Source organism: Coenobita brevimanus, chromosome 111 (genome assembly GCF_032717465.1).
Source record: "Coenobita brevimanus isolate Jiangsu-jjx chromosome 111, ASM3271746v2, whole genome shotgun sequence".
NCBI classification, from domain to species: domain Eukaryota; kingdom Metazoa; phylum Arthropoda; class Malacostraca; order Decapoda; family Coenobitidae; genus Coenobita; species Coenobita brevimanus.
Genome location: NC_137064.1, coordinates 7,050,326 through 7,062,334, shown reverse-complemented (window position 1 = coordinate 7,062,334; position 12,009 = coordinate 7,050,326). Strand labels below are relative to the sequence as shown.

The 12,009-nt window shown below is 43.9% G+C and overlaps 1 protein-coding gene across 1 annotated transcript in view; it reads right to left on the bottom strand.

The window, feature by feature from the left end:
- Positions 1-12,009, bottom strand: part of trbd (ubiquitin thioesterase trabid) — a 153,605-nt gene that overhangs the window by 87,657 nt on the left and 53,939 nt on the right. The window lies entirely within an intron of this gene.

Here is a 12,009-nt window from a genome sequence, read left to right as displayed (position 1 = left end):
TTCAATAAGCCTAGGTTGAGGAGACATGCAATATAACTCCGCAGTAGTTGGAGGGAAAAAAAAAAAAAATCCCAAGTTTTTACATGCAACTACTGTACAGTAGTGGAAGTCATGGCAGTGATATTAAATCACCATTTCTTTGTTTGTACCTAAACTCTCCCATCAACCTCCTATTGTGTACCTGATTCTGTATCTGACAACTCTATTGTATACTTCTTAGGCAAGCACTGGCAGCAACTTCTCGCCAACCTGCCAGCCACCTACTTTCGGCTCTACCCATTTTCATCTACACATCTCACTCTCACTTTCAATAAATAACAAAATTTTCTTATGTGTCTGTAGCTCCTTCTGTGGAAAATAATAAAATGTTTAAGCAAATACGTACATTGGCAGTGTTGGCCAGTCTCCTTCATTACATAAAGTACTAGACGCCTTTCTCTGGCTCTAATCATTTCCATCTACCTTACATATCTCACTCACTTTTAATACATAACAAAATATTCTCGGTGCCTGCTGCTCCTACTGTGGAAAATAATAAAATGTCTATGAACATATGCATGACGACGGTGCCAGACTGTCTCCTTTGTGTTACACGGCTAGTCACATGCCTTCAGCAGTACTCATTTCCATCTATACACCTCACTAAAAAAAAAAAAAAAAAAAAAAAAAAAAAAAGAGAGAGAGAGAGAGAGAACAAAAAGAAAGGAGAAAAAAAAGTCTGTTAATGTAAATATGCATCCTGGTGGTGCCAGCCTACCTCTTTTGTATTATGTAGCTAACTGCCTGCTTTCATCTCTACTCATTTTTATCTATGTACTATATCTCATTCTCACCTTTAACCCGTAAAATGCTACAGGCCTCTTGAGAGGCTTGTTCTCCAAGTGCTACAGGGATCTCGAGAGCCAGCATAATAAATTTTTAAATCAAATTTGATGTGCTCTTTCATTCTGTACGACAAAAAGTGAGACTGGAACAAATCAATGTTTTGATGTGTTTCTATACCTGAGGGGGGGCAGGGGGATGGTCATAAAATCCCAGAAGAGAACTCGTTAGGTTAATAAATAACATTCTTAGTGACTGTCGCTGAACAAGTATTTATTGTGGATGAAATGAGTAGGTAGGAGGAGCCTGTAGCATGAGCTGAACAGGGTGGTACTCCCGAGGGGAATGGGCATGCTGGTGATACGGAGAGCTGGAGCTCCTGTTTCACTAGCTATCTAACCATCCCCTTTGCTGACCTTTTCAGTGTGACTAACATGGAGAGTAGACCAGCATACTCTCCCAAACATTTCCTCGAACTATCTTATGCACTACACCACATGCACTTTACATTTCACACAACGTATCCCACTATGTTACAGAGGTTGGCGCCAGCAAGGGCATGCGGCCAGAAAACTTTGCCCCTGCTACCTAGTGGCGGACTTCTGGGGGGAGGCATGACGGGGGTTCCGCCAGCATAGATCAAGGGTCCAGGGCGAGATGGGGCTCAGGCCTGTGATAGAGGGTACAGGGCATTGCAGTTCCCAGGCTGCCGCTTCCACCCAATTGAGAGGGGCCCGAACCTGGGAGTAGCGCCCCAGGAGGCTGCCCTATCAGTGGGTGTATAATGGCGGGACAGTTACAGTGCCAAGGTGCGCTTGGAGGGTGTCCCTGCAGCTGTCTTGGCAGGGTGCCCCGAGGCCACTATCACAGCTACTGGTAAGCTGGTGGGCTAGGGGTCCCGGATCCATTGCCTGGACCTGAGACTGTGCAGTGCGTGGGGCCTGTGGTGTGTCTGTCCCCCTTTATTAATAATGACTATGACAAAATAAAAGAATAAGTTTCAAAGCAAGCCTGAGGATAGTAAATCACCCAGGAGGATGAAAGTGGGTTCATGGAATGTGGGAACTTTGAGGGGAAGAACAGGGGAAGTTGTTGAGGCATTCAGTAGGAAGTGGGTGGATGTGGCTTGTTTGCAGGAAGTCCGGTACAGGTGTGGATCAGCCAGGTTGGTTGTTGGGAAGGACTGTTACTATAAGTTGTTTTGGCAGGAGAGGGCAGACGGATATGAGGGTGTTGGTGTGATGGTTGCAGAGAAAAGGGTGGAATATGTTATGAATGTTACGAGAGTAAGCGATAGGATATTGGTAGTGAAAATTCTGTTCAGCAGAAAGATAACTGCAATTATATCGGCACATGCTCCACGAGCAGGATTGGATGAAGTAGAGAAAGATAGGTTTTGGGATGATTTAATACATGTAGTAGGTGGTATGCAGGATGATGAGATAGTGGTTTTGGGAGAGGACTTAAATGGTCATGTAGGTGAAGCAGCACAAGGTTATGATGGAGTACATGGGGGATGTGCATATGGTATAAGGAATGCGGAAGGGGAAAGGATACTCGAATTTGGGGAGGCAATGGACATGATTGTGTGTAACATATATTATAGGAAACGAGAGAGTAAGTTAATTACGTATGAGTCTGGGGGAAATAGCATTCTGATAGATTATTTTCTGGTTAGGAGGGCTGATTGGAGGTTACTGAGGAATGTTAAAGTTATAGGAAGTGAGGAGTGTGTGCAGCAGCACAAACTATTGATCTGTGATATGGTGCTTAATGAACGAGTGATGAAAAAGAGGACTTATGCACCTAGAAGGAAAATATGGAAGCTGGAAAACCAAGTATTAAGGGATGCCTTCTATAGATGAGGAGAGTGGTGGCTGAACAGGGAGCCGTAGAGAGAGGCATTAATGAGCAGTACAGAGCCCTCAAGAACAATCTCTTGAGAGTTACTGATGTAATATGCGGTTGGACAAGAGGACCACCAAGACATAAAGTAACTTGGTGGTGGGATAAAGGTGTAGAAGCTGGAGTTAAGGAGAAAAGAAGGCTTTTCCAGAAATGGAAGAAGGGTGGTAACAAGGAGGAATTCTTGGCTGCCAAGCATAGGGCTAGAAGAGAGGTATACAGGGCAAAGTGTGAGTCACAGAGACTTTTACTTGATAACCTAAATGATGTGGAAAGGAAGAATATGATATTTAAGGTAGCAAGTCTGATGAAGAGGGAGAATAGGTGAGCAGTTTGTGAAGAATGATGGAGGAAGGGTAGTGGTGAACAGTGAGGATACTAAAGATGCATGGAGAAAGCATAATAGCCAGTTGCTAAATGAGGAGTTTGACTGGGACAGGGAAGGTTTGGAGCCAGCAGATACAGTGTTTCGCCCTTGGCCTTTGATTGATGCTGCTACTGTGAGTGAGGCAACAGGCAAGATGAAGGTGGGGAAGGCAGCAGGTGTGTCTGGGTTGACTGCCGAAATGTTGAAGGTCTCATAGATATAGGGGTGAGGTTCGTCACTGACCTGATAAATATGATTATTTATTGGTGGATGAGTTTGAAAGAGTGTGTAAGAAACGGAATCTAAAGGTGAATGTAGGGAAGAGTAAAGTGATGGTCTTTGAGAGAGGTGAAGTCAGTGAATGTATAGCGAGGTTGGATGGTGAGGAATTGGAAAATGTGAGTACGTTTAAGTACTTGGGTAGTGTGATGAGTAAGGATGGAGGTTTGGAGGGTGAAGTGCTTGAAAGGGTACAGCAGGGAAGAAAGGTTGCTGGTTCCTTGAAAGCAGTGACAAGAAACAGGGAAATGAGCATGGAAGTGAAAAAGTTCCTACAGGACAGTATTGTGATACCAACTCTAACGTATGGAAGTGAAGCTTGGACGTTGTTGGAAGGACACAAGTCAAGAGTGAGAGCAGTGGAAATGAGATATTTAAGAGGAGCCTGTGGAGTCACATGGAGAGACAGGTTGACGAATGCGGATATAAAGGAGCGTTGTGGTGTTGATGTGGATGTGATAGGAAGCGTTATGAGGAACACACTGAGGTGGTTTGGCCATGTGGAGAGGATGGAGGGTGAAAGACTGACGAAGGGAGTGTATGTAAGTGAGGTGCAGGGAGGAAGAGGGAGGGGGAGGCTGAGGATGAGATGGAGGGATGGGGTGGAGAGGTATATGAGAGAGGGGGGTGTGAGTTGGGAGCAGGGCAGTGAAATGGCGGGGGACAGGGCGACTTGGAGGCGATTTGTTTGTGGCCACCCCAAACGGGACGTCTGGCAATAGATAGATAGATAGATGAGTGTGTTGTCCCAGATGATTGGCTGAAGAGTGTAATTGTAAATGTGTATAAAGGGAAGGGTAATGCCCTGGAAAGAGGAAATTATAGGGGTATAAAGCTTTTAGATCAGACAGTGAAGGTAATGGAGAGAGTTTTAGAAGGTATGATTAGAGAAAGAGTGAATATAAATGAGATACAGTTTAAATTTATGCCAGGTAGGGGGAACACTGATGCCAGATTCATTGTTCGACAGCTTCAGGAAAAATATATTGGTAAGAAAAGGGATCTGTATTTTATTTTTGTTGATTTGGAAAAGGCCTTTGACAGAGACCCTAGAGAGGTGATGAAGTGGGCAAGAAAGCTTGGCTTGGAGGAGTGGTTGGTTAGGGTGGTTATGGATATGTATGTGGGTGCTTACACCCAGGTAAGAGTGAAGAGAGATTTGAGTGATGAGTTTTCCGTGAATGCTGGTGTGCATCAGAGTCAGTTTTGAGTCCCACGTTTTTAACATGGCACTTGAAGCCCTCTCACGTGACTTCAGAAACGGACAACCGTGGGAGATGTTGTATGCTGATGACTTGGTGTTGATTGCAGAGAACGAAAGGGAGGCAGAGGAAAGGTTTAGGAGGTGGAGAGATGATATGGGGCACAAGGGCTTAAGGGTAAATGCAGATAAAACAAAAGTGATGATATCTAGGGCTGGTGGCGGTACTGTCAAAGACGAGGGAGAGTGGCCATGTACAGTTTGCCACAAGGGCGTGGGAAGTAATTCCATCTTGTGCGGTGTTTGTGATAAATGGGTGCACAAGAGATGTAATGGTATCAGAGGTAGACTGCGAGATAATGCTGATTTTATGTGTATGGCGTGTTGGAGAGAGTAGGTGGAGATTGTCAAGTGTGAAAGGATTGAACTTGCTGGTGAATCTCTTGAATGTGTGGAAGAGTTTTGTTATTTGGGAGACATGTTGTGTGCTGGAGGTGGGGCTGGAGCTAGCTCTGTGGCTAGGGTGAGAAATGGTTGGAAGAAGTTCAGGGAGCTCTTGCCTCTCCTGACATTGAAAGGACTCTCCCTATGTGTTAAGGGGTCTTTGTATGTAGCATGTGTTAGGAGTGTAATGCTGTATAGTAGTGAGACCTGAGCAGTAAAGGAGGATGGTATTCGCAGGCTCAGACATACAGAAATGACAGTGATTAGGTGGATGTGTAGTGCGTTCCTGCATGCAAGGTTCGGGGAAGCTGGGTTTATGATGGAAGAGTTGAGAGGTAGGATGGGACTGGAGTGTATTGGTCTTGTGATGAGGAGAGGTAGACTGAGATGGTTTGGGCATGTGGAGAGGATGGGAGATGATAATTGGGTGAGGAAGGTGAGAAATGTTAATATTAGTGGTGGGGTCATGAGGGATAGCCCGAGAAAGACATGGGACGAGGTCATTAAGCGTGACCTCAGGGTTAAGGGACTGAACAGGGAGGCTGCAATAGATCGTGCAGCATGGACAGCCACCATTAGATGACCGAGGGCGATGCATGCAAGCATGTTGGAGCCATTAAAAATGAAACGAAATGAAACGAAACGAAACAATGAGACAGGCCTAAGGCGGTGTAGTGTGTATAAAGCAAACATCTTTAATAATTAAAACTCTATCTATCAATCTATCATCCAATCCTACGTTGCCCCATGAGAAGCGTAGGAGCCCGGGGCTAGGTAAGTTGGTCCTGACATTTAAGATCAGAGTGACCAGCCTCACTCATCCCTGAGTGGCATAATGTGAGCAATAACCCCAATCACCCCTTGGATATAAACCTGCACCGGCTAAATCCGACTGGAGTGCCACAATTACCCACTAAACCACCAGGCACCATAATTTGGTTATATGGTTACCACCCAGCTTCGTAAATGGTTGCCTGTTGTACAGGAAACCATTTGGCTTGTCACTCAGTGTAGAGTCATCCATAGGCAGAAGGAACAGGAAAGAATGAAGGAAAGAAAGACAAAAGAGGGAGTGTAAAGTCACCCGTAGGCAGAAGGATGAGGAAAGAATGGAGTAAAGAACGACAGAAAAGGAAGGAGGGAAAGGAGGGAGGAAGGGAAAGGCCAGACACCCGAGAGCAGCACCACATCGAGTGAGTGGATGGTGAGCACCCCCAACTACCACAAATAATTAAAACTCAGGTTAACATAACATGTATGGTTGCATAAGAAATATATAATGATAACATAATGGTATCTACCAGAAAATTGCTATTGACAGGATTTATGTATTGACAGCATCTTACACACATACCGCAACTCCTGCTGATAATAAGGGAGACCTGGCAGCACATCTGCAAGTGATCATCGTATGTGGCCATCACAAAAATTTTACAGTATTAGCAATTTTCGTGATCATTAACCCAAAACTAGGAGTAAACCTTCATCAATCATTATAGCAATCAATCACAGACGATCATATTGGGTCAATAATGTAATGTGCACGCACGTGACTTCAGAAATGGACTCCCGTGGGAGATGTTGTATGATGATGATTTGGTGCTGATTGCAGAGAACGAAAGGGAGGCGGCAGAAAGATTTAGGAAGTGGAGAGATGGTATGGGGCACAAGGGCTTAACGGTAAATGCAGATAAAACAAACGTGATGATATCTAAGGCTGGTGGCGGTACTGTCAAAGACGTGGGAGAGTGGCCATGTGCAGCTTGCCACAAGGACGTGGGAAGTACTTCCATCTTGTGTAGTCTATCTATCTATCTATTGCCAGACGCCTCAATCCCGTTTGGGGTGGCCACAAACAAATCACCTCCAAGTCACCCTGTCCCCTGCCATTTCACTGCCCTGCTCCCAACTCACACACCCCTCTCTCATATACCTCTCCACCCCATCCCTCCATCTCATGTAGTGTTTGTGATAAATGAGTGTACAAGAGATGTAGTGGTATCAGAGGTAGACTGCGAGATAATGCTGATTTTATGTGTGTGGCGTGTCGGGGAGAGTAGGTGGAGATTGTCAGGCGTGGAAGGATTGAACTTGCTGGTGAATCTCTTGAGTGTGTGGAAAAGTTTTGTTATTTGGGAGACATGTTGTGTGCTGGGGGTGGGGCTGGAGCTAGCTCTGTGGCTAGGGTGAGAAGTGGTTGGAAGAAGTTCAGGGAGCTCTTGCCTCTCCTGATATTGAAAGGACTCTCCCTATGTGCTAAGAGGTCTTTTTATGCAGCATGTGTTAGGAGTGTAATGCTGTATGGTAGAGAGACCTGGGCAGTAAAGGAGGAGGATATTTGCAGGCTCAGACATACAGAAATGACAGTGATTAGGTGGATGTGCAATGCGTCCCTGAATGAAAGGCCTGGGGAGGCTGGGTTCATGATGGAAGAGTTGAGAGGTAGGATGGGACTGGAGTGTATTCGTGTTGTGATGAGGAGAGGTAGATTGAAGTGGTCTGGGCATGTGGAGAGGATGGGGGATGATAATTGGGTGCAGAAGGTGAGAAGTGTTAATACTGGGGGTGGGCTTGTGAGGGGTAGACAGAGAAAGACGTGGGACGAGGTCATTACATGTGACCTCAGGGTTAAGAGACTGAACAGGGAGGCTGCAACAGATCGTGAAGCATGGAAAGCCACCATTAGGTGACCAAGGCCAATGCATGCAAGAATGTTGGAGCCTTCAAAAACAAAAACAAAAACAGACTGAGATAGTCTGGAAATGTAATTGGGACTAAGGACAATCACCGGATGTAAACATCTACAATCATGTCTCGTTATTGATTCTTTGCTATCAGTCCTGGTTCCAACCCTATTCCTAATCCATATTAATGATCTCTTATCTATCACCTATAATCCTACTCAATCATATGTAGACGACTCAACACTTCACAGTTCCTTCACACTCAAACACCCATTCACAAAGTTTAATATCTCTAACTCACAACTAGGTACAGCAATCTCAATAAATCAAGACTTATCTAAGATCACTGAGTGGGGACAAAGTAACAATGTAACATTTACTGCTAAGAAAACTAAGTACTGTATACACAATTTACTAATAAAGAGATATTGCCTGATTCCTACACAGGTACTGTATTACCTTCAATGCTACTAATATTCCTATCTCTAAATGTACTGAAATTCTCAGTTCTTCACTCAACAACACCATTAGCTAGAACTCTCACGTTAGATCGCTTGCTAAAACTGCTTCAAAGAAACTTGGACTATTCTACAGAATCCGTACCTTTCATTGACGAGCACTTAGCTATAATTTATAAGAGTCATATGTGCTATCAGCTGGAATATTGCTCACCCTTGTGAAGTGGATGTGGAGAGTTTGCACTAAAAAAAGTGGAAAAATTCAGAAGAATGCTGTAAGAATTATTAATAACCCTGCCATTACAAATGAACTACCTCCCCTACAAGTATGAAGGTATGTTGCTTCCCTTGCATTATTTTACAGATACTTTTTCAGCAAATGCACAGACGAAGTTGCATCCATTGTGCCAAATCTCCACGCCTTCCCCCATGCTACACGGGCATCTGGCAGTACTCATGAGTGGACTGGCACACTGCCATAATGCAAAACTTCTATCAGAATTCCTTTATTCCTCGAACTGCATCTCTTTGGATCTCACTTCTGCATAGTTTCCCTCCAAACTTAAAGCTCCAGCTGTTCAAGTCCATCTGTTACAGATTTTTAAAGAATTGATGACACCAGCAATCTGGCGTATGGATAATTTTTTTACTTACTTTATTTTTCCTTCCTCTGTTCATCTTGTAAAAAAAAAGTATATGGAACAAAAACTTGGACCCATTTTTGGAATGATGAGTGAGAAATGACTGCGAATTCAATTCATGAGAACGATGCCTTCCACTCTGCTGGTCGAGCCAAGACGGCTGCCCAAGTTTACATTTGCTGTGATTGTCTTTCATTCCATTTGTGTATGAAAGGCCACTGAAACACCATTGCTATCACCAAGTAACATTGCAAGTGCTAAACAAATAATGCAGTGTATGATATTAAGTGATGTGATAGCTTTCTTGTGTGTGAAAAACTAAAACTTTTGACTTGCAAATTGTGTCTACCATGAGTACTCAACCTACCAGTCAGCTGACTGTGCCAAGATGGCATCCCAGTGTTTGCATTTGTTGTGACTTTTTGTCTTTGATTCCATTTTGTACATGAAAGGCCAATGAAACCCAACTGCTACTGCCAAATAACAGTGCACTGTGCACTTTTAAATGAAAACTTTTGGGGGGAATAAATACAGCTTTTTTTCTTTTTCTTTAGGTTTTGTGGTCAAAAGCTTCCTCTCTATCCCCACTAAATGCATGTTATAAGATCTCATTATATGGTAATTTGTTATGTGATGGGCTTTCACTTGATGTAACCCCATCATATTGTGAGTCTGCATTAATTTTTAGGTACTGTATACACAGTGTCATCATCATCATCATCATCATCATCCAGTGTCATTTAGAAAATTCTAATACAAACCAGTATGACCCTGACAGGTTCTTGTGTCATTTATAATATGTTATGTTAATGTCCTTCCCACAAGCCTTCTCCACTATCTAACTTATTGCAAATATTTGATTCACACATCCTCTGCCCCTCCTAGAGCCACCCTGTTTGTCACTCACTTGGAACTCTGATTTTTCTCTTACATTCTGTATAATAATTCTTCCATATACCTTCCCTACCACACTCAACAGACTTATGACATTATAATTCTTTCACTCACTTCACTCACCTTCATTACTGTACATGGGTACAGTCACTGCCTTTTTCCACTCTACTGGCACAGTTTCACTCATCCATGCCTTCTTACATTTCTCCAACATGTATTTCATTCTGCTCTCTCCACTACAATTAATCATCTCTGCATACACCTCATTAACCCCAGCTGCTTTCCCATTTTTCAGCCACTTCCCAGCATTCTTCACCTCTGTGAGTGTCATGTTTCCTGGCATTGCATTCCTTCTCTGTACATCCCCCAAACCAATCTTCCACTCATCTGATGCAGTGCTGCCTACTTCTTCCATCATCTTTACCATTCTTTTCTGTGTCTGTCCTCCTCTCTTCCTATTTTCTCCCATCCTTCCTGTACCTTTGATGACTTTGCTTTCCATTTGAAGTGACTCTACAATGTGTGACAAGCCTAATGGTTTCTTGTAACCATGGAAACCATCTATAGCACTGGGTGATAGCCATATAACCAAATAATGGGGTGATGTGGGGCCTACTATGGTGTCACTGTTGACTGTGTGGAAAGACATACTGTATATGTGGCGTTCATTTAGGAACTAAACCTCAAAACCCCTTCCTGTGCTTCACTGCGGTGAGGTGCTGTCTGCCACAGGGGAACACTGGTTAACTGCATGGGAGAGCCCTGCAGGGATGACTGCTTCCCTGCAACTAAGAAGTCTGCTCAGCCAGACAGGCTGGGGTTATTCAGCAACAACCATTCTTAACCCCTAGAACGCGGATCGTTGCGTTTGCGACGCTCAGCCACAAGGGCAGGACGGCGGGTCGTCGCGTTTGCGATTTTAATACATTTTGAATAACCGCGGGCAAGCAGGCTCCAGCTGGTATTGTCTATCAGTACCACCACCCTCTAGCTACAACTAGCATACTTTACCTTTGTACTACTGACCTCAGTTGTTGCCAAATATCGCGTTTTCCCCCCGTCCCCCCTCCCCCACCACGGCCCGGCCAGCCTGGCTGTGATACATGGCAGCGCTTTGAGCGCTCAGAACTGTAAATCTGCGATCTCCTCTCACAAGCAGTTTATGCTACTAGGAAACGCTTGTTTCCCCAGTTGTAACACTAGCTTTTTTTCTCACGGTTTGCCTCTGTTTAGCGTCAGTTTACTGCAGGCTTTCAAAGTGAGATTATGGCGAGTTCTAGCTCTTCCCAGTCAGTGCAAGCGGCCGACAGGAACGAGAATAAAGTGGCGGACGTAAGGCAGAATAAAAAGCGCGCTGTGGTGATCTTTTGGGAAGTTTTATGATTGAAAATAATGTAGTATACATGTTTTTAGCTGTGAAAATGGAAATGTTTGTTGAGTGACGGGAAGACCGCCGCCACAGTGCATGTCGGCCGTACGCTCCATTGATTTTAGCCTTATTTTCAGTGCTTATTGTACAAATACGGATTCCTAACTACCTTTACGTTGTAGTATAAAGTTTACTGTGACAGAATGAGGCTGTGGTAGAGGGGAAACCGGGTTGCTGGAGGTGTGAAAGTGAAGATTTGGTTACCCAACTTTGCAAGTCTCCACAAGTCCTTGGGTAGTCCACGAAGGCTCAACACCTGTCTCTGGAGAAAGCTGAATGTAAGTACTATCTGCCATACCAAGTATAATGTTCTAGGGTTAATCTCTGATTTTTGGCGAATATTTTCCTACAGGTACTCCGACCGTGATACAACCCCGCCACTCGGGGGGGAACGACTGTACACAGCCGCATTTTAGGGGTTAAATCAACTGACCGTCTTTATATAGCTATTACATTATTTTTATTGTTCCTGCTCTTACCTTTTCATATCTGTATCAAACCACTGTCTCTGGATCATTTTAAGAAATTTAGGTTCATTCTTACCTAGGAAGAAGTGAAAACATGTTCCTGTATTCTGATAATGGTGCCAGTGTCTAACATTTGCAACATGATGGTTTTATTACAAATGTTCTATGTCTCAACTTAAGTCACTAGTTACCTATGGGTACTATACACTTATATGCCATAATTTCTGCTAATCCCTCTACCCCAAACCTGGCTGCAAAGTAGTCACAGTCAGAGTTTCATAATGAATGAATCTGTTGTTCAGTGTTTTTATGGTGGTTCGAAGCTTTACCATACTACATGAGGAACAGTTCGCATGACACTGTTATTCATGTGAATGGACAGGCGTATAGAGGGTGAGTAAGAACTACGACTAATGAA